This window comes from Oryzias melastigma, linkage group LG7, assembly GCF_002922805.2.
Source record: "Oryzias melastigma strain HK-1 linkage group LG7, ASM292280v2, whole genome shotgun sequence".
In the NCBI taxonomy this organism is placed as follows: domain Eukaryota; kingdom Metazoa; phylum Chordata; class Actinopteri; order Beloniformes; family Adrianichthyidae; genus Oryzias; species Oryzias melastigma.
This window is the reverse complement of record NC_050518.1, coordinates 15,843,622-15,865,552: the sequence shown is the minus strand read 5'-3', so window position 1 is coordinate 15,865,552 and position 21,931 is coordinate 15,843,622. Positions and strand designations below refer to the sequence as shown.

Sequence of the window (21,931 nt, the reverse complement as noted above, 5' to 3'; positions counted from 1 at the left end):
CACTCACTTTTTCACTTTTTATTTAATTTCTAGAAGTTTTTATTTTAATAAACTATTTCACATTTGACTTAAAATATTGTCCTATTTTCTGTATTTATGTTTATCAACTTAATAAAAAGGGCAACTTACAAAAAAAAATTATACACTTCACTTCAAAACAATTGAAATTTTAAGTTTCATGTCACATCCACCACATTTACAAAAAATATTGATATCGGTATCAACGATATTGATCGGTATCGGATTGATAGCAGAATGCTCAGGATCGCCCAAACCTAAATTCCTGCAGTGTTTTTTGCACTGTAAAATGTTGTCAGGTAACACAAACAATATCTGAGAATTTTGATTTAAAGCAAGTTTTTCTGTGAAAGTTCCAACATTTATGCAGCTTCTGATTACAAATATCCTTTAATCATTTCTCTCTTTTTTTATTTATTTTACATTTTTTGACACCTGCTGGTCTTTTAGACTTGCTGAGCTAATTCATATGCACAGTGGACTGCATATCAACATGAGTTAAAGTCACCAGTGAAATACACAGACAGAAACTCCCAAACATACTCTTCTTTTTTAACCTTGGTATCACCAGCACCAGCGCTCTAATCCATTACCCCAGACGCCTACACTGGAAGGGATCTGTGGATTTGTGATAAACACAAACAGAAAAAAAGCCTAGAGACTCTTCCCACATTTACTGTATGTTTTCGCTGCTGTTATCCTTCAACGTGATTTTACACCCTCTTTTTTTCTTGACATAATTGGAGTTATACAACCCCATTAAGCCGTTTCATGGACTGTTTCAGGAGGATACATTTCAGAGCTGACAGGTGGTTCCTCCTCGAACATCAACCAGAATGTTTTCATGTTTCTAAACTTATGTTTTTATCTGGCCAACAAATAATTCATTGGAGTCAGCCTGAAGCAACAACTGTGCTCCTTCTGTCAGTACAAAAACAACTTATTTTTCAACAAATTTGATGAGCTGAATAACGGAAGCTGATAATTATAGTGATGGTGTTTGATTTCTGAAAATAACAGGTGGTGTTAATTGTTTAAGTGTATTTACGGTGAATTAATAAACAATTATACTCAATTGGCCACAGAGTCCCTAAATCTTTGGATCTAAATGAAAATCCTCATTCTTCTAATATAATGTATGTGATAATAAACTTTTTGAAAATTAGTTGGTGCTCTGCAGATTCAAAGCAAAAAATCCTCAACCAAAAAAACAAAGATTTATGCAAATAAATTCTACAAAGAAATTCACCTTTGTTCAGGTGCAGAAAGTTATTTTGCATTAATGTGGTATTTGAAGATTTGCTGTTTTTCTGATATCTATGTGTAATTTCAAAGTCAGACAGTCATTTTTCCAATTATTTCATCACTACATGAACACAGCATTTCCCTCAGTTTGAGTTTTTTCCTGAGGGACGTCATCCCACTGGTGAAAATGGGACTAAAATTAAAACAAAACCTCAGTTTTTAAATCAAAAATAAAAAAATGTTCTGCTTTAAAGTAATTTTCAATCAAGATTAATGCATCTTTTGTACAGATCCCGTTTTATATCTTTCTTTTATGAGGTGAATTACCAAAACACGGCAGAAATCTAATCCTGGTCTGGCCCTTCTGTCAAATTTTTGAACTTTTTTTGGCCCACGAGGAAGTTTGCTCATCCCTGGTTTAGATAGTTATACAAGCCAGCAGTGGATGCAGTTTATTTTTCATGACCAGGTATGAAGGTTATGCTTTTCACACAACTTTAACTGTGTATTAGGCGAGTGTTTGTAAAAATAGTACATGGTTCCACCTGCAATCATAATGTAATGTGGTCAATAATGATGCTTTTGTTTACTGCTACCTGGTGTTGTGTAGCAGAAGAAGTGATGAAATTGTGTAACCTGACTATTGACTATTTTTGTGTGAAGAAGAATCTCTTTCCGATCAGAATAAAACTGACTGTCATGTTATTACTGCAAACATAGCGAAAGACATACAAGGATTGTAAACAACATTTTAAAGTACAAATTTATCTTTTTTTTTAACCAACAAGTAGCTCGTTTCTTATCTGAGTTGGTATGTTTGTATCATTTTAATTTTTGTGTACATGTGTGTTTCAGAAAAAAAATGAAACTTTTTACAGACAGTCTGACCTGCATCAAGAAGTCAAACAAAAGCTCAACACCATTAAATAATTCAAGGCCGTCTGCCATCCATTCATCCTGCTTTTGACTGTAGTATTGATCCGTGTGCTTTGGCTGCTTCCTATTGGATATGTATCAAATGACCAAAATCCAACTGACGTAGCTGCTGGGAGAAAAAAAAAAAGTCCAACATTTTCAAACTTATATGGAGCATGTATTGTCATTGAATCAAATCTAGGATAAGTTCTCAGTTCCTTTAACACCAGGGGATTTCACTTTTTCTAAATGTCCCTCACATACTTCGAGGCGAGTGATTAGTTTCACCTAATTATCTATCACAAACCAATTAAAAACCTAAAATAAAAGAGGAAAAAGGGACATATTAGTAACATGATCCTGTAAAGAATGGATGTGAAAGGAGTTTTAAACCGCCCCACCCAATCCCTTGATCCGCCACCTTAACGTGGTGGAGGGGTTTGAGCGCTCATGTGATCTCAGGAGCTATCCTGTTCTCCCATGGAGGACAGGTCCTTCGTGATGAGCTAGATAAAAAGCTGTTCAGAACCCCTTCATGAGTACCAACATCATAGATCCAGTTACGTCGCCCAGATTGGTGTCACCAGGGCCCCACCCTGGAGCAAGGCCTGGGGTTGGGGCTGATAGGCGAGTGCCTGGTCGCCGGGGGATCATGGGAGTAACGTGGGATCACTCTTTACCACCTGCAGGAGAGCTCAGAAAGGGCCGGTGCAATGTGGTTTGGGTAGCAGTTGAAGGCGAGTGCCTCGGCGGCCCAAAACCCGGTTATGGAATTTGGCTTTTGGGCTGCATCTGGTCCAAATGCCTCCTGGATCCCTGGAGAGGTGTTCTGGGTATGTCCTACTGGGGGGAAGACCAAGTACACAGACTACGTCTTCTACGGCTAGCCTTTGAACACCTCGAGGTCCCCCAGAGGAGCTGGAGGATGTGGCCGGGGAGAGAGAAGTCTGGGCATCTTTGCTTAGGCTCCTGCCTCCACGACCCGGTCCCGAATAAACGGAAGAAGATGGATGGATTTTTAAAATATTCCTTAAGTTTAAATCTGATCTTTCATTTCAGGTTATGCCTGTTAATGTTGAAAAATTAAATTAACAATGTCACAGAATATGATTACATCTAAATGCCTAACCTCCCATGTTCCAATGCATGTTAATTGTCATCATTTATGCGGAACATACAAAGAGTAATTCAATGAACTAGTAATTTGCATAGATTGCTTATTCAGATTAGGAGTTCATCCTACGGAGACGAGTTCAGAGGGGTTTTCTGGCTGCTCTGTATCAACGGTTGAAGCTTTGATGTAAACAAGTGGCTTGTGGCCCACTGGCATCTGTTCTAATTATACAGCGCAAACCAAGAGATACCTTTAGACAATAGATTACACATAAGGTCAGCACCCGCAACTTCTCAGGAGTCTAGAGAGAAAAAGGAAAATGCTCACCTCTGCAAACCCCAGTCGCTGGAATTTTTTTAAATATTTCATTAGTCGTTTTTTTCTTCTAGCTTAACTTGCAGAAAAGAAAACCATGGCTGGTAAAAGGCGTGTGCAGCGCGTGCAGCGGTTATGAGACAACAGAGTGGGCTAAGTGAGTGAGCCTGCAGTCTCAACGGCTCAAAATCAAGCCGTGCCCGGCCAACGTCTGTGAGCAGTGCCGGCTGATTGCCTGAGAGTTTCAATCGAGTCATTTTTATATGTGCCTTAACACTGATTCCAACAGACAGCCAACTTCCTGATGTGCAGGCAAACAAGGCCTTTCACCTGAGGCAAATCTTTGAAGTTTAAGGGCCTGAGAAGAGAAGTAGAAAGAAAATGGGTACAATTCCCCTGATCAGGCTTTTTACAAAGACTGATGGCAGCATAAAATATTTATGACAAAAAGTACATTTGCTGACAATCAGGAAAAACTCTACAGACTGTTGAGGCATAGTTTTGAGGTCAGCGCTGAGTAATTGCTGCTGTGGAGGGGTGACCTGTCCAGTTTGCACTCAACCTCTACTCAGGAAAACAGCTGGACTGGAGGCCTGACCTCACATAACCCCAGAATACGAGAAAGCAGACAGAAAAAAAAGACCATAGATCAGTCGATAACAGAAGTAGTTGTTGGATTGGTAGATGAGGTTTGAATAAATGCCGACACGACTAAGACACTCAGCTTCTTCAAGGGTGATTAATTTTCTGCAAAACAAAAGAGTTTTGTCCTGTAGCTTTTACTGACACTCCACCCGTAAAACAACTATTATGTGGTTAGCCAAACATTTGTGGAAAGTGGAGTTTTGTGTTGGGGTGCATGTTTAACAAGAGAGTTGCATGATTCTTCCTGGATCCAACAGAGGTTTACACTCACTTTTCATTTCCTTCAACAGATCGTCTTCCTCTGCTTCAAACAGGGTTTACTTTACATGCTTAGGGCTCCCACTGTGTGCCGCGGTGAGAAGGCCCAGTGAGGTCTCTGCAGAAGTATTGCACTTAAGCTTAAAATTGTAAATGTTTGCTCTTGTGTGTGAGACGAAAAATTCACTCCTGATGAATCTGAAGCAGACTTAAGTGTAATTGTAAACTGCAGCAAAGACAGGGTTTTCTTTATTGTGCTCTCGCTTTGACTGTTCAGTGTTGCCTTGACCTCATAATTACTTCATTAAGCATGCCCCTTTTGTATTTAATAGCGTTTTAATGTTCCAAAAAAACTATGAATATCCGCAGAGTATAAAAGTCTCAAAAATTAAACCTGATCAGAAAAGGGTAATAACAACCCCTTTCAACTTCATGTATGTTTATATGGGTTACAGATGACAAAAATCTCACTTCTGAGCGTCACTGTGATGAGGTTCTTTTTACCAATGAAAAATAAAGATGTCAACAATAACTCAAATACCCACTGGTTATAACCGAGGTCTCTTAACACACAACACGTCCAACCTTAAGACACCTGGACTACTGCACCATAAGAACACACTGGGTCCCACTCTTTTCAGCTAAGAACAGAAAACTGAGTCTTCAATTCAAACTGGATCAACAAAATTGGACAACAGAAGCAAAACCAAATGTAAACCAAAACCATTTTCTGGTCTGATGAGAAGCTATGTCTGCTGCAACATTCAGATGGTCAGGTCAGAATTTGGCATCAACAACATCAAAGCATGGATCCATCCTGCCTTGTATCAACAGTTCAGGCTGGTGGTGGTGGTGTAATGGTATGGGGGATATTTTCTTGGCAAACGTTGGGTCCTTTAGTACCAATTTATCATCACTACAATGCCACAGCATACCAGAGTATTGTTGCTGACCATGTCCATCTCTTTATGACCACATTGACCCATCTTCTGATGGATACTTCCAACAGGATAATACAACATGTCATAAAGCTGGAATCATCTAAGACCGGTTTCTAGAACGTGACAATGGGCCACTAGATCTAAACCTGATAGAACACCTTTGGGACGTACTGGAACAGGATATTGGCATCATGGATGCTGTCATGTCAGTATGGACCAAACTCTCTGATGAATGTTTCCAGTACCTTGTTGAATCTATGCCACCAAGGATGAAGGCAGTTCTGAAGGTAAAAGAGGTCCAACCTGGTACGAGTAAGGTGTTCCTAATAAAGCGATCGTTAAGTGTATGTTCTTTTTTTTCCTCTTCCACAATTATAGATCATGAATCTTCTAGCAAAGTGTTTTATCTAGTTGTCAACTGAAGTTGTTCTATCAAAACTATTTACAAGAACCTCATAAAACTGTCAACACAAATGCCCTTTAAACTAAATACTATTCATTTTCACACCTTACAAGGTTTAAATATGTAAATATATTAATATACAGTCCATTTCTTGATAGATATGGACTATATAGACTACCTTGCAGCACATAACTGAAGGAGAACGATAATAGCAGGGAAAGCATACATGGAGGATTGTGGTCAATTATTAATTTTATTGATTGATCTGTTTTTATTTCTATTTTTGTGTATTTAGGATGAATGTGGTTAAAACAAAGTTCTGCATGTGTGGGCCTTTACTTGTGCTGACGTTCGATCTGCAAATAAAGTTTCTGACGGATAAATAAATTATTTGAATTTGAACCAAGTGGCTTCAATAGATTACAGGAACATGTGAGGGATATGGACTGTAAACTCCCAGGTCAAAGTGGTCAATTTTTTATTTTATTTTTTTATTTATTACCTGGAAGCTATAAGTATTTTAAAAAGGAGGAAAATATCACTCACTTTTTTAGAGGATAAAGGGGTTAGAGCAAACATTTCCAGGCAGATTGGTACTTTTTGTTATTTTAATGGATTTTGTCTTTATGTTTCATGATAAATTGAAACTTAAAGTTTACTTTGGGACTGCCAGCAACACACAGAAATTTATTTCTTTAAAAGTGGGTCCTATTTTGGATATAATTAACATTTTTTTCTTTAACTAAACGTCATTTTCTAAACGGATTGTTTAATAAAACCTGTTTTCATTTTAAAGCACACCATTAAAAGACTTTAGCTTGTATGTTTTGTGTATGCCGCTGAAGTCCTGCTTTGCAGCTCCAGCCCTCCTTTGCTTAGAAATAGCTCAGAAGATAAATGGAAATGAAATGAGGCTGAGAAAATTAACACAGGCTCCTCTCGTGTACCCGAAATGAAGACAAATCAATGCTGCAAGGATTGTTATCTCTCCGTGTTTTACCATCACAAAGAATAAATTACAAAGTGCGAGCGTCGCTCTGCGGCGTCGCTTAAGTCTCAATGTAAAAGGGAAACAATCGGAATCGATGACATTTGTATTCCAGGTGCCTCGGTGACAGACTTAACAAAATGTTTCATTTGTTATGCTCTTTACACGCATTGATTTTCTTTGCACAAACTGTGCTCTATCATCTAATGGCGCGGCATCTTTGGATGACTTTGGAAGAAGACCAAGCACCGACTGCGTTCGTCCTCGTGTCAATACGACTTTAAGTCATGCCCAAGCTCCTGCAGATGTCAGTGAGACCTTGTGCGTTTACTGTCTGTCTTTACGGCGCCTCTGAGACTCGTAAGACGGTGAATCTTAGGTCGCAGAAAAAGACAGCGGGGTTTAATATTAGGGAGATGAATAATAAAAGAAGTTTCTCTTACAGATTTAGAAATCCATTAAAGAAAAAAAAAAAGAAAATTACACTTTGTTAATGGACTGAAGTGTACATTTCATTAGTTAAGATCAGCAGTGCTGCGATTGACCAGCGGCTCACGCCTCAAACAGCATCGGAAGTGGAGATTTATGTCCACGGTTTTATGGAGGAGTCCTTTAGAGATATGGAGGGTTCAGATCACCACCTTGAGATTATATGAGAAAATGAAGGCACTAAAAGCAGCTTGAGACCATTACGGTGGTTAATGAGTCAAGGAAAACTCAAAACACTGAGTTGCACTCAAACGTAACGGACGTGTACAAACCGCAGGGAGCTTCTGGGTTTGACGCAACCTTTGTGATAATTATTATTTTTGGATTTGACTGTATGTAAACACATTTTATCAGCCTTACAAGCAACCAAACTTTTTTCATAACTTGGAAATGTTTAAAAAGCAATTGAAGTCCTCCTCTGGTCATTTTTTTTAGATATTTTCAAAGAGTTCCCCATTGGTCTTTTGATTGTAATTTTTTTATTTTTACCCAAAATAAAAAACAAAAAATCTGTCATTTTCCATAGCGTAGTTTCTGCAAAACAACAGTAGTTGATCAAGAATAAGCCTCCAACTTTTAGGTGGGACTGTTGACGCAGAGCAATCCCGCCACCCTTCCCATTGCTCATAGCTCAGAGTAGGGAGCTTTTCAGACTAAATGTTTTCATCTGCTCCTGATTCACATTGATTTAAATAATAATAAAAAAAAAACTCAATAAATGCAATTTTAATCTTAACTTTATCAAATATATCCTCCATCACCAGAAAAACATTACAAGAATATGTTAAAAACACCAAAACACAATTTTCATTGGAGTGGCTCTTTCAACGAGTCTGTATATTAAGGTAAACTATCTTTACTTAAATTCTAGGGCTGTCGAAAAGAACACAAGTGATTAATAAAAAGTAGTTTGCATGTAAAAATGTATTAACGGAAAGTAATTGAACCTCACGAAGCAGGAGTCTTTCACTTTGCCTCAGATGGTTCCGGTTTCCTCAGCGTGCATCAAAACATTGTCTGGTTTTATCCCACATATACCATTATTATTTACAAAATGAATACATATTCAATCAGTTTACATTACTTTAATCTAGTATTTTTTTCAGTTTAGATCTCTTCTTCACAAAAAGCAGACTATTTGATCTGTTGTCTTGCACGTTGTCACGGTAACATGACAATGCGTAACTGAGCCTCCACTGCAGCAGCAAAGGAAAGCAGTACACATGCTCATCGTCACGGTAAGTTAAATAAAACATCAGTTCAAATAATAAGTGTTCGCTGAATAATGTAACAAGAAATTAAAAGGATTGCGATTAATCACAATTATTTTTTTCCAGCTTTGCAATTAATAAGTTTTTTTTTTTTTTTTTAATAAATTCCCGATCCCATCAAATAAATAAAACATATTCTGTCCTGGACATTCATAGCAGTTACACTCCGATTTCCTGTAGAAAACAATCATGAACAGGTAAGCCTGTTCCATCATATAGTATTTTAAGACAACAGAACACCAATAAAGCACTAATAAGTTAAAATCTATCAATGTAAACCAAAATCACTACATATATTTACAGGTTTTTGGCAGAAAATGTGCTAGTTTTATCATAGTCTCTAGTATTAAAGCCCCACTCCAATAAAAATCTTGTTTTTTCTGATGATGGAAGACCTATATAAGGAAATGTGAGCTTAAATTTGAATTTCTGATTATTTCTTTATTCAAATTGCTGAAAATCAGAAGCAGATGAAAACATTTAATTGGAAAAAGCTTGTAGCTGTGATGTAGGAGCCACATTTGGCAACCCACAAGCTCCACTCCATTCTGATGCATCCACCTATAAACAAATAGATCCATGTACGTCTTCATTTTCCTCATCTGAACTCCATCTGCCTCAAAACTGCACGACTGGATGGCTCCGACTTTGCTCGCCATTTTTGTTCCACCAGTAATATTGTGTTGGGGTTGTAAGCCAGAGGAGAGCACGTAAACAGATGGATGATGGGAAATGTGGAAGGGCTTACTCAAAGCCAACAGTTCTTCTCACAACTCTGAGACAATTACTAATAAAATCATACCCCTCTGCAGAAACTATGTCCCGCAAACTATAAAAGCTCATATCCAACCTGGAGCCCATTTCCACCTAGAAAAATGCCGACACGTTTCGCATCTTTACTCTTGTTTGCAGGAAGAAACAAAACATAAAAACATTCAGGCACCAACAAATTTAAGGTATACCTCAGGCAGGAAAAGATGATTGGTTGCTTCTCAGAGCTTGGCTGTATATATTTTTTTGTCTTTGATAACTGCTCTCTAGGCGTCCGTTGACATGGAAAGGCTTTTGCTGCAACAAGTAGTCGGTGTTATATAATGTCAACCATTTAAATGCATTACAGTGGTGCAGAATACAATATTATGAAGGCATTTATGTCACGCACACACCAGTATAAGAAGACATCTTTCTTTAGAAGTCAGAGGGCGGAACCGTTTACAGTCAGTCAGCATTAATCCATCGAAGCCTATTGAGGCAAATATGCATCAAACCAAAATGACCCCCATGTAGCGTCTACTTGAAAGTAAAAACATTTTGTTTAGGAATCCAAACTGAAAGCTCTTAAAACTTAAAATGAGACAAAAAAGCTTGAAAAGCTTGTTACTTTTCTATGTCCTACGCCTGCATTTCTGCAGAACAATCTAAAGTTGTCAGGAGCAGAGAGAATCCGTCACAGTGACTCAATAACAGCAGATCAATATCTAGACACCAATCTGTAGTGAAGAATGTTAAGATGATGATGATGATTGCAGGGTAAAGGAGCCACGGTAATTGTATGAAGAGCCAGCCTGTCAGTTTTATTTGCTCATTTAAACACATGTTATAGTCTGGGGAAGCTCTGACTTGATATCATTTGTATGGAAATGAGCATTGATCCTTTTGAGCCCATGTAAGGGCACTGGAGGCATGACACAATCCTCATTCTATCTTCATTTGGAGAACGGGTTGGAGCTCGTGGAAGAGTGATATGAAGATTTGTAAATGTTTCTGTCTGCAGGTTTGCACTGATGCCTCAACAAACCTGCAAAAGTGCTTCGTGAGACCATGGAAACTAGCTTAGGAGAGGATAAAAATACTGTGTTTTGGCTCAAAATAAAAAAATCATATTGATTTTTTACTTAAATACAGTATGAGTAGGCAATGTTTTTCATTAATATGTTCCTAGTTTTTTAGTAACACATTTCAAAAATGATTACAACGAGACACTTTAGGGTTTGTAATTAGTAAACTCATCAAAATAAGTGAAAAATAGATCAATCCAGAGACTTTTAATATCAATTAACAGGACGAAATATTACAAGAAATGAGCAGCATATAAGATTAGAAAAATAGCATTTTTTAAAATGTATTCAAAGTACAACAGAACATATTATATATTTAAGACTAATAATTAGAATTAAGTATTTATGAAATTGTTTAAGTAGTTTCTATTCATCTATTTAACTAAAAATTGAAACCATAAATGTAATTTATATAAATTTAAAATAAACTATGACATTTTTTAATTCTAAAGTTTGTTCCTAGTAGTGTTTTAATTATTATTATGAAGTTTTGAACCAAAATCCCACAATTTAAATGTCTCAAAAAGCCATTTTTCACGTTGATCTGAAGCCTCTGTTTCCAAAATCTCCTCTGAGGGGGCGTGGCTTTTGATGCTGAGCTGATTAACCCCGCCCCTGATCCCCCCCCTCTCTGGTTGTGATAGCTCTAGTGTAAATCTTCACCGCTGCTACATAAAAATGTCAAGCAGTACCGGTAATGTCCAGCCATTTTGTTTTGACCTGGATGTCAGCTCAGACGAGGATATAAATACATTTCGTATCTATATTTTTAATAAAATGTATGTACTGATATTTTAAATAGAAACATTGACGTTTGCTGCTAAAAGTTTTGAAGGCATATTTCCGGTGTCGCTTTCAGGAGCATTTCAGACGCTTAGCAACCAGCACCTCTCAGTTACTGAATGAAGCGTATCTGTTTACAGGAAGTTGGCGTACTTTGCATCATCCACACTGAAGTAAATGCCACCTTGACAGCAAACCGGCCGTGGAAGATCTGCCCACTCATCCAAGCTGCACACTTCCGGAGCAGGCGTGACAGAGAGAGGACGGAATTATCCTCAAGCTGCCATTTCAAAATAGATACTTCAGTTTTGAAACCAAATAATGTAATAAAGCGAAATAAAATCATTTATGTTGTTTTAGTTTTAATTTAAATCTATGATAAATTATCCAAAGTGACATCCCTTATGTCGGCAAGTCGACATGTTAAAAAAAAAAAAAAAAACTGTCCAGACATTTCATCTTGGAATGATCCTCCCACCTGCTCAAGCGTCACTTTTTTTATTCTCTTTCATGCAATGGAGCCAAAACCCATCAACTGTATTTTATTTGAAAGAAAAATTGTCCTTCATTTAGAGCATCTATACAACCATAACGCTCATAAGTCCTTTACAACATTGCAGCGCATGACTTGACCCAGTTCTGTTGAGTTTAAAATTACTGTTTGAGTGTCATGTTTTGATGGTAAGTCTCAGCTGCTTTTGTGTGGCACAGCAGTGCTTCATGGGAAGCTCTGTGTTGTCTCTTCTGCTTGAAGGCTGGATGATGTCCAAGCTACTTAGCCTGTAGGCGGCCAAAGTTTCTCTTTCTGTCCCTGCTGCAGGGCAGTCTGAGGATATTGCCTGACATTAAGCTGACAGAAGAAATCTTTTATGTTCACTCGCAACTTTATTGTGGCTTTAAAATCTTTTATTTTTATTATTATTATGACCTTTTGTTGGCTGTATGTTTTATGTTTATTTGTGCATGGAGATATGGTGGAATTGAAAACGAAGACAGCTGTCACGTCTATTAAAGCGACTGAAAGCTGTCGTGGCAACATTGATTATTTCAATGGAAAAACTGTGGTTCACTTTTTGGTGTCTTCAAATCTTTGACTTTTAAGCAAATTTTTGCAAATCACAGCATTTGGACTTTAATGGATTTCTGTACTGAAGATCATATCATGCAAGGAAAACATTTTTGATCTCATGTGCACTTTTAAAAAAGAAATCATTTATGCGGTTGCTTCTTTTTTTATTTCTGGTGTGCAGATGTAAACTTACATGGAAGAGTTGGATCAGCAGACATCAACGTGAGCAATTGAGAAACGGGGAGAGTGTGACAGCTCCCACACAGATAACATAAGAAGACCCCGTTGGTACTATTTATGTTGTGTGTTTTTGATGTCGCTCTTGGCTTTTTTAGATTTCCTCGGCAGGATTAAATCATGCATTTAAGGAAAATCATACATTTCAAAAGAGGAAATAACAACAACAAACATTTTTTTGCCCTCTTGCCAGCGTTTTCTCAGTGGGCCTGCTGAAACACTGTAATTAAATGCAAGTAATTAATTTGAATGAAACCCAACCTTGACAAAACGAATGAACAGCCACCCCAGTGGCTTTTTGTCACTGTGCTTGGTGATTACCAGCACCGGTTCCAACTGCCTGCAGAGGGATTTGCAAACACCAGGAGAAAAGGGAGAAAAACTCTTCCAAGAATGCATGGCAACACTCTGGGCAGCCTTAACTCACGACAGCGTGAGGAATTGACCTCTCGGGTCCGGGTGGGCAAAAGGAGCTGGGCTAGAACTAATCCGGAGGTAAAGGAGCTGTTCCTCTTTCTGCTAGAGCATGGTGGATGGAGGGATATTTGCCATACGGAGGGGAGGCTGAGAAATCCAGCTTTATGGATTCGGTCTGCTAACTTGTAAAAGTCATGTTGAGGGTCACAAATAAAACTATAGAAACCCTACTGACCAGTAAATAGGTTGAAAAAAGTAGCTTTAATTAAAGATTTTTCCTGCTTTCTACCATTTTCTAGTGTAGGGAATTCTGTGTGATTTGTTGAGATTCCTTGGATTTAAGGGAGAACACGGCAAGAATAAGAAAACGTAGCATAGTGTGCACAAAATTACCTTTGGGGCAGAATGTGATTAGGCTCTGTCAGAATCATTTCTTTCTTTCAAACACATCTCCTGTCGAATACCACCCATGTCTCAGGTAATGAGGCTCTGTGAAGGTGATAGCACACTGCAAGGGATTATTCATGTGCAACACAGCACTAACAAGCCCAAGTGTAACATGCAGGAATATTGGCATTTAGTCTGAATAAAAAAAAAAAAAACACACATTTTATTACTTCCTGTATGGTAATTGGAACCTTTTTCATTAGTAAAATATCAAATTTAAGAAGCATGGTATCCACATTTTAATAGAAATTTCATTGATTAGACCAGGAAAATTATTCAGTTTTGATTATTATTCAGTTTTACCAAGTGTTTTTTCCACACTATAAGGTCACTTAAAAGTCTTAATTGAAAAAAAAAAAAAAAAAAAAATGAAATAAACAACAGTACGCCTTATAATCTGGAACGCCTCAAATGGATTAATTCTGGTTGTGTTACTGATGTTGGTGATTTTAAGACATACACAGCACTCTGTCAAAATGTCAGCCTGTTTTGTTACGAGTTGCACTTTAAGTTGGTGTAATTATAAATACACTAACGCGGCTTACATGTAGCATCATCAGACTTTTTTTTCAACGAGTAACTAACAAAGTTGGGATTTAGCAAAGTCACATTAATGTTTATTTTAGCGGTATCAGTTTGTTTGTTACTGTAAATATGCTAATACATAGCAAAGCCGAATAGTTAGAAGTTACTGGTATTGTGCATACGCTAACACTTCTAAAGTGGCTAACGCATAGCGGTGTTGGACTATGTTTTGTTGACATGTTACTAACAAAGTTGAAAGTTAGCGTTTTACATGTTGCAAACAAGGTTGGGAGTCACAGGTATTGTGAATATGCTAATACGGCTAATGTGTAGCAATATCGGACTGAGTTTTGTTTATCCATTACTAAAAAGATTTGGACTTAGCATAGTCACGGTAATGTTAAGCGGTATCAGTCTGTTTTTTTGTTGCAAATAAGGTTGGGAGTTAAAGGTATTGGGAATATGCTAACATGGCTAACGCTTCTAGCGTGGCTAATACCTAGCATGTCACAAATATAAATGTTTCACAACAGCTGTTAAACTCGCTAAATTATATTTCACCCTTGTGCTATCTTAGGCATAATTACATTAAAAGTGGGGTTATTTCGACCCCACAAGCTTTTCTTTTTCCAAGGATTTTTTATTTTCACTTGTGTCCGAGACAGATGCAACATTCTGTCCACCTTTATCATGGGAGGGATAACACATCTATATAAGGGTCGGGTCATCTAGACCCCATAAGAGAGCAAAAGGGTTAATTTGTTACTAAAATAAATGTACTGGTATTTCAAATGGGCGCATTGCTGTTTGCTGCTGCAAGTTTTGAAAGCATATTTCCAGCATCGCTTTCAGGAGCAAAACAAATGGGAGTTTGCATAAAAATTGATTTTCTTATCAACTTCCTTCTATATCACTAATAAACATTGTTGTGCAGCATAAAGTAATATGTGCTTTTAGCTCTTACGTTAAAAAGTGCATTCAGAGAACTTCAAACTTTTTAGCAATAGCAGTATTTAAAATCTGTGCATTATAGAGGAATGGTGGAGCACATAAAACCTCTTGATCCTGTGTAATGTCAGCAGGGATGCAACATTATATCCTACTGTTCAAGGAGCACCTCAGCTATGGATTTAAAACCTTTGATTTGATCTAAATTCAATCAATACTAACTAAGTAATTGTGGAAAGTTAGAGCAACTATTTTATTTTCTTCAGCCTTGAGACTCAGTGGAGGGGTAAAAGGGTCACATGTGACTCCAGAACCTCAGGTTGATGAACCCAGGGGTGTATTACTCCATGACTCGGGGCTGGTGTTTACCTACATGTTTTCCAAATAAACTGCCATTAAAACTCCTTATTGGCTAAACACACCTGATCCTTATATTTGGAAAACCAGCAGGAGGCCTGGAGCTTGCCTCACCTGGAATCATTCGTAACTAAACCAATAATTTAAACTACATTTAGACTTTATGCACAGTAGGAATTTAAAAACAAAGTAGGGAATATCCTCTTCTGACAGCTTAGAAAGACAAAAGCATCGCTATGATGGTTAAAAACACATTTTTCTCAAAATTGCACATCTGTTTTACTCAAACTCCGCACCGTAAAACAGAAAAGCATTAGTCATTGTAACAAATCGTCAAACGCATCTTCCTTGAACTATACTTGAAAGAAAACCTTTGATGAACGCTTTGTGTCCCTTTAATAGACCCGCAGATTTGCCATCGAAATGGCGAGCACAGTGGAGCATTCAGCAGCTACAAAGCCAAATGTTTCTATCAAGAATTTGTCAGAAGAGGAGGGGAAAGAAAAAAAAAATCACTGCACTTTAGGTTGAAAGCATGCAGGCTAAATGCAAATGCAGCTGTGTGTTCTGCAGGATGTGAAGTAAGGTAAGTGTCCCTTTGCACATATTCGGTTTATGACTGACAGTTAGTCACAACTAATTAATTTATGTTTAACATTCATCTCACTTCAAGACTGCTGTGTTTTTGTTTGGATCTACTGGAAGCAGATAGGCATAATTGCCTTTACAGACAGATGAATGGATGGAAAATTACCGGCTGAAAGTAAAAAGCCTGTGTGTGCATATTTTTTGAGAGCTTCTGAAGCTTTCAGCGCATCGTCACTGGTGGCTGATGGGGTAATCCAATAAGAGCCCAGTCTCAGCACAGTGAAATGTTGAGGGGGAGTCAGCCACTGTGCCTGAGGGCCCCTGGCTCTGTTTCTAATGAGGAAAGAGAGAAAGGCGGATGCGCAGTCTTTGCTTCACAGACAGCACAACAGGCAGCCAGTTAACCTTCTTTTCTTTTCCTGCTTGGAGTAAACCAAACTACCGCCACAGCTCTCTTCCATCCATCTGTCACCGCCGCTCCGACATCATTTCTCCAAGTCCTTCCCACTGAGTAGGTCTCCCTGTACCTAATTTAGGGAGCAGAGCTGGGTGGAAGGTGCCCAAGCTCCCTCTGTCTTTGTCTGGGAGCTTTTGATTGTCTGAGCCAGTCAGCATCCATACAGGAAGCAGCCAGTGCAGCCCGCAGTAGCTGCAATATCGCCGCTCACTCCAGTGAAGATAGCTGTTGTCAGTGAAACATAACAGATCCAATCAAGAGCCCGGAGGTTTAATTACACTCTGTCTGTCTTGAGTATCATAAGCAACCAAGCGCTCATTACTTCAAGTGCTGGTGCACTCTGCCTCTGCTTATGAAAGCAGTACGAAGACCCGATGGATGAAAACAGACCACGAGCTGGATCCAGTGATGAAGAACTGCTGTGGGGGAGCTTTTAATTCAAATCCCTCGGCATGGATTGCGTAACAAAATGGTGAAATATTCATGGCGCACCATGGGGATGGAATTCTGGCTGCTCTTCAAGTGCTGAGCAAACCATTCTCCTCTCTGACTGCGATGGAGCAAACAAGTCCAGTACATCCGTAAACAAATCCAAAATACTAATATAGTACTAGTACAATGTTTGTTTGTATGCTTGCCGTGATTAATAAACCAAACAGTAATGGGATAGATGACCTAAACCATATTAAATCTGCAACTTAAATATAAATGTCTTTCAGTGGAAAAACCATGAACTCCTTCCTGGGTTACGGTGACTTTAACGGTGCATAAAATGTTCGAGGATGTCAAGGGCTTCACTGTCAAAGCATACAACCTTATCTTGCTGAGGCGCTGAATATCCTTGAGGGAACAAAAACGGGCTCTCTAATGTGACTTTTTCCACAATGGCGTTCCACAGTGTGAAATCCAGATTTGTTGGAAAGGACTGCGACTTTTTCAGATTTTGAATACACCCACTTTCCCTCCAACCAACTTCCCTGATTACCTGAATCTCCTACAATGGTTTTGGACAGCTGTCATTAATGACCATTATTTTGTCCCGGAGTCTCCAGAAGTTTCTACTTTTCTATCAGTACTTGGAGAAAAAAAAAGGTTCTTTTTCTGTGACCCAAATCAAATGAAATCGCGTTTTTCCCCCCATTTCTACAATTTGTCAAAATAATTTGTTTAGAACTAAATAGTTTTTTTTTTTTACTTTTTATTTCTTACTTACTTCCCTGTAACTGCCGTCTTCCCCTTTCCAAATACAGTGAGTTGGGTGGATCTTAAAGAGCATGATTTTGGTCTGTACATGTACTCAGCTCTTTGTGACACATTGGGGTGTCATCTGTTTTCTTAGTGACTATGGCTTCAGCTTTTCTGAGGTCCACCGTTTTGTTATGGTCCTCACTGCTCTCATGATAGTTAAAACTCCAAGAGGTGAAGTCTCACATGGAGCCTCAGACTTTGAAAGTTGAAAATCCTACTGCGATCATCTTTTCCTCTATTTTAAAAGTGTTCTCAGTGGTCTTTTAATTATAATTAGGCAGTTTTTAGCCAAAATTAAAAAAAAAAAAAGTCGTTTTCTAGAACATAGTTTCTGCAGAGTGGCAGGATTTCATTGGACATTTGCTTCTGAGTTTTGGGTGGGACTATTGGCATGGAGCAATACTCCCCTTCCCATTGCTAAGAGCTTGGGAGCTTATGGCCCACCCAATGTACTTTCTGTCACAAATCCAATATTTTACAACTAGCATTTTTTATTTGCTCCTAATTCACAACAATTTGAATAAATAAATACTCAAAAATGCAATTTTAAGCTCATTTGTCTTTATATATGTCCTCCAGAACATGTTAAAAAGACAATTTTCCTTTCATGTGTCTTTATATAGATAAAATTGAAACTTTTATTTACTTTTTTTACCAAGCTGCTTGCTCCATTTCAGCATTGTTTAGGCTTATAATGCTGATTCTGACATTCTCAAACATCTGCTCAGTCAAAGTTTGCAGGTACCACTATGAGGTCTTTTTACTCCAGTAATAGCTGAGACTAAAATCACTGCTCCTTTTCTATCTCATCAACTAAATCTAAATTATCTGGGAAACAAAACTCTTGCTGATTATCTTTTGTTCATCAATAAAAAAGACTAAGCAGTCAAAAAAAAATCCCTCTCTATTTAGTGCAGGGTGGTGAAAGTGTGTAGATAATGTAGCAAAACAAAGTATCAAATAAATAGTTTCTTTATTAAAAAATACTCCAGAAAACCAAAGCTCATTAAATGGTTTTAACATCTTCCACCTCTGCAGAATAGTCATTCATTTTTTATATATATTTATACAAAGTAATTAGAGAAAACTGGAATCAAGGACAAATAAAATCAAGCTAAGTGGTGTCAGTGCCATTTGTTGTGTGTTCTGTACATAATGTCTTGAGTCATGGTCAGTCACAGATGTCAGCCGTTTGTTCTCGTGACTGTGTTGTTGAAGCATTTGGGATTTAAATAAAAAAGACCCACATTAAATTCTAATGAGTAGATGATCCATTAGTGATTCATAAAAAAGCAATCCTCATTTTATTTCACTTTTCACATACTGGGGTTTTTGTGGACTCAAAGGGTTCGGCAGCGATAGAATTAGCATTCATACCAGAGCAGATTTAGTGAGTAGATGATCCATACGTGATTCACAAAAAAGCAATCCTCATTTTATTTCACTTTTCACATACTGGGGTTTTTGTGGACTCAAAGGGTTCGGCAGCGATAGAATTAGCATTCATACCAGAGCAGATTTAGTGATGATGCTCGGTACTTATCTCAAATCCAAAGATAACATTTATGTCTTCAGGACTGCCAAAACAACCTGAGTTTGGGCAATTAACTGCTTTCCTGCAATCTGTTGTCTTTTATTTCAAGCCTGTTCAGTATGAACCCATTTTTTTTCCTGAGTGTGCACTCATTGCGTGGTGTTGTTTCCCCTCAAAACCAGCCAGACATTTTTCATCTTTTGCTGACACAAGGCTTGCTTAGATCTAAAACTATGCGAACTGTTTTTATAAAGATAAAACACTTTATTTTTCCCTTATAAGACATTCCCAGCCCATATTTTATCGTTGCTGGATTAGCAGAAATTGATTCACCCTTTGGACTTTTTACTATCCTCCATTAGATTCCATGGTTAAGCCCGAATTCCTTTACTACTCACTATAGAGTGTGGTCACCATTTTATGGAGCAGTCCAAAATTACAATTAAAAAATTTCCCAGAAGTCTCTGTGAAAAACACTAAAATGCTTGCTAGATTGTCAAATATAGACCACAATGCATTGCGTTTAGTTAATTTGGGTGAAAAATTCATTTATATTTCTTTTTTTTTTAAATAAACCATCATTTTTTCAATGACTTCAACTAACTGGAATTCTATTCTGCCATAACATTCAAGTGTTAAGTTTGAAGAATCCCTCTAGTTGCTAAAGAAACTGGGTCATATGCAGGGGATGACAACAAAACCAGGAAAATCAAAACAGAAAAAAAACAAGAACATAAGTAACACCAACGTCAACCTGCACAGCTTTAATAGGCTTGCAGCAGCACTTTAACAAAGGGAGGAACAAATAGATGCGTTCCTAAACCATTTCAAACAGTCTTTGCACACAACAGCAGAGCAACACGTTTTCCTAAGAACTGCCACTGAATTATAGCTCTACACAAAAAATAATTACTTTTTGCCTCTAAAGATGGATCTATAGGCTGCTGAAAAATGGGCATGTTTACCTTTCTCAGCATTTATATATGATGAGAAATTGTTACATTTATTTTAATTTCAGTTGTTTTACTTTAAATTGTATGGTGCATTGAGGTGCGTAGAGCATAAGAAGCATTTTTTTTTTTTTTATTAAGTTTGATTGATTGATATTATTTTGTGCCCACTCTGATCAAAATTCAGTTTTCTGAGATCTCAACATGCTTTTGTAGCTGGAAGACACAAACAAAGAAAATTAAGGTCAACATTGAATTTCTAACTCGTGGTTCACACCAGATGCGGAAGCGCTGTGAAGCGGTGTGGGCGCGGTATTCGCTTAAGCTCCAGCTCACACCAGACACATCTTTTTAAGCAATGGTCGACAGATGCTTCTGCTCAACTGTGATTATTTAAAGCTTTTTTTTTTTTTGCTATCATAACTGAGCTAAAACCACATACCCCCACTCTTTGAAAATTCCATACAAGTGTCTTAAGTTGTTGCAGTTTTTGTGACAAACTGGAACAGTCATGTGACCAAATAGGTAAAACCGCGATTAAAGAAACGCAAATACAAGGGTGACCATAGTATGTGTGTGTCTCAGTGTCTGTGTGTCTTTTTGTTTTTTGTGTGTTGAGTTTTTGTGTGTATAGTCTCATCCCTACTGTCTGTTTAGATACAAAAATATGATCGCATTTGTCAATCTCTGTATTTTATTGTGAAAAATTGGTTATATTTTGAAAATTGACGGATTTTACTTGTACGTCTTGACATAACGTCTGGCTAGAATTGACGAGGATCACTCGCGACTCGCACAAAAAATAGACAAAACGGTAAATTGATAGCTGCACAGCGCGAGCCAGCCGCAGAGTTCCGCGGTGCTTCGCCTGGTATGAACTACACAAAAGGTTAACCCTTTAACACCCTTAAACACAAAATCTTTAACATAGTGTAACTTTTCAACTGTTTACACGATCATCGTAATTCCAGCAGATTCTGAAGGAGAAAAGTGTTCACAATTAAAAAAAATTACAATAAATCAAAGAACATCAATTGAGCTCCAGTATTAAAAGATTAACAAGGGCGGCAAATGGAAACGGCCTCTGTTCCGCATCCCATGTAAACCACGCGCAAGTATTTCGGTTCAAATCAATGTGAATCAGGAGGAGATGAAAAAATGCTATCAAAAACATGTACTGGTGAAGTATTAAACACACTAGGCAGGCCACAAGCTCCACTATGCAGTGAGGAAGGGAAGGGGGAGCCAGTGGTCCTGCCCTAAAATCTCTTATGACCTCCTGCTGCTCTGGATACAGGTTTTTTTTTTTATTTCTGGCATGTTTAAAGTCTGATTTTTTTCTCAAACTCCCTTTATTGTCATTTATTTGTCTCCTTTTTAAGAAGCTTTAGTTTCCACGATTTAATAAATGTTTATGTTCAGTATCTGTGATTGTTCTTAGACATACCAAAAACTCACCATCCAGTTACTTGCTAACCTATCCTTGGCAGACAGACCAGCTTCTGTCCATCAGGGACTCCACAGTCATGAAGGTGAGGTTGCGTGACAGGTTTGAGAAGAACAACTTAAATAGGCGTTCCAGTGTTTTCGGGGGGGAGCACACAAGGATGAGCCAGCATTCATTCCCCTTGACTTGCCGCACATCGGTTTGACTTGTCTACATTTCCTCTTTGCATTATTCACCTTCATGCCCACTGCTGAGTTGTGAGTAAGAATTGAAATGGCAGCAGACAGTTGAGACTTTTGTGAATCAATGTCACAGCGGGTGAAGTGGGTCTCCCGTCCTTTGGAGCCTTTTTAATATTTGAAGCATGTGGAGCAAAAGGCTGCATACATTTTCCAACTTCTTTCTAAAGACTTAATGGATAATATATATATATATATATATATATATATATATATATATATATATATATATATATATATATATT

The 21,931-nt window shown here is 37.8% G+C and overlaps 1 protein-coding gene and 1 long non-coding RNA gene across 3 annotated transcripts in view; one reads left to right on the top strand and one right to left on the bottom strand.

Annotated features, from left to right (window-relative positions):
- The window catches only part of LOC112159318 (metabotropic glutamate receptor 4), a 219,613-nt gene that overhangs the window by 116,664 nt on the left and 81,018 nt on the right, over positions 1-21,931 (bottom strand). The gene's annotated exons all lie outside the window — the stretch shown is intronic.
- LOC112159322 lies at positions 7,622-11,568 on the top strand. The gene is made up of 2 exons (XR_002921463.2): positions 7,622-8,569; positions 11,364-11,568. It is a non-coding gene; the product is annotated as an uncharacterized LOC112159322 (long non-coding RNA).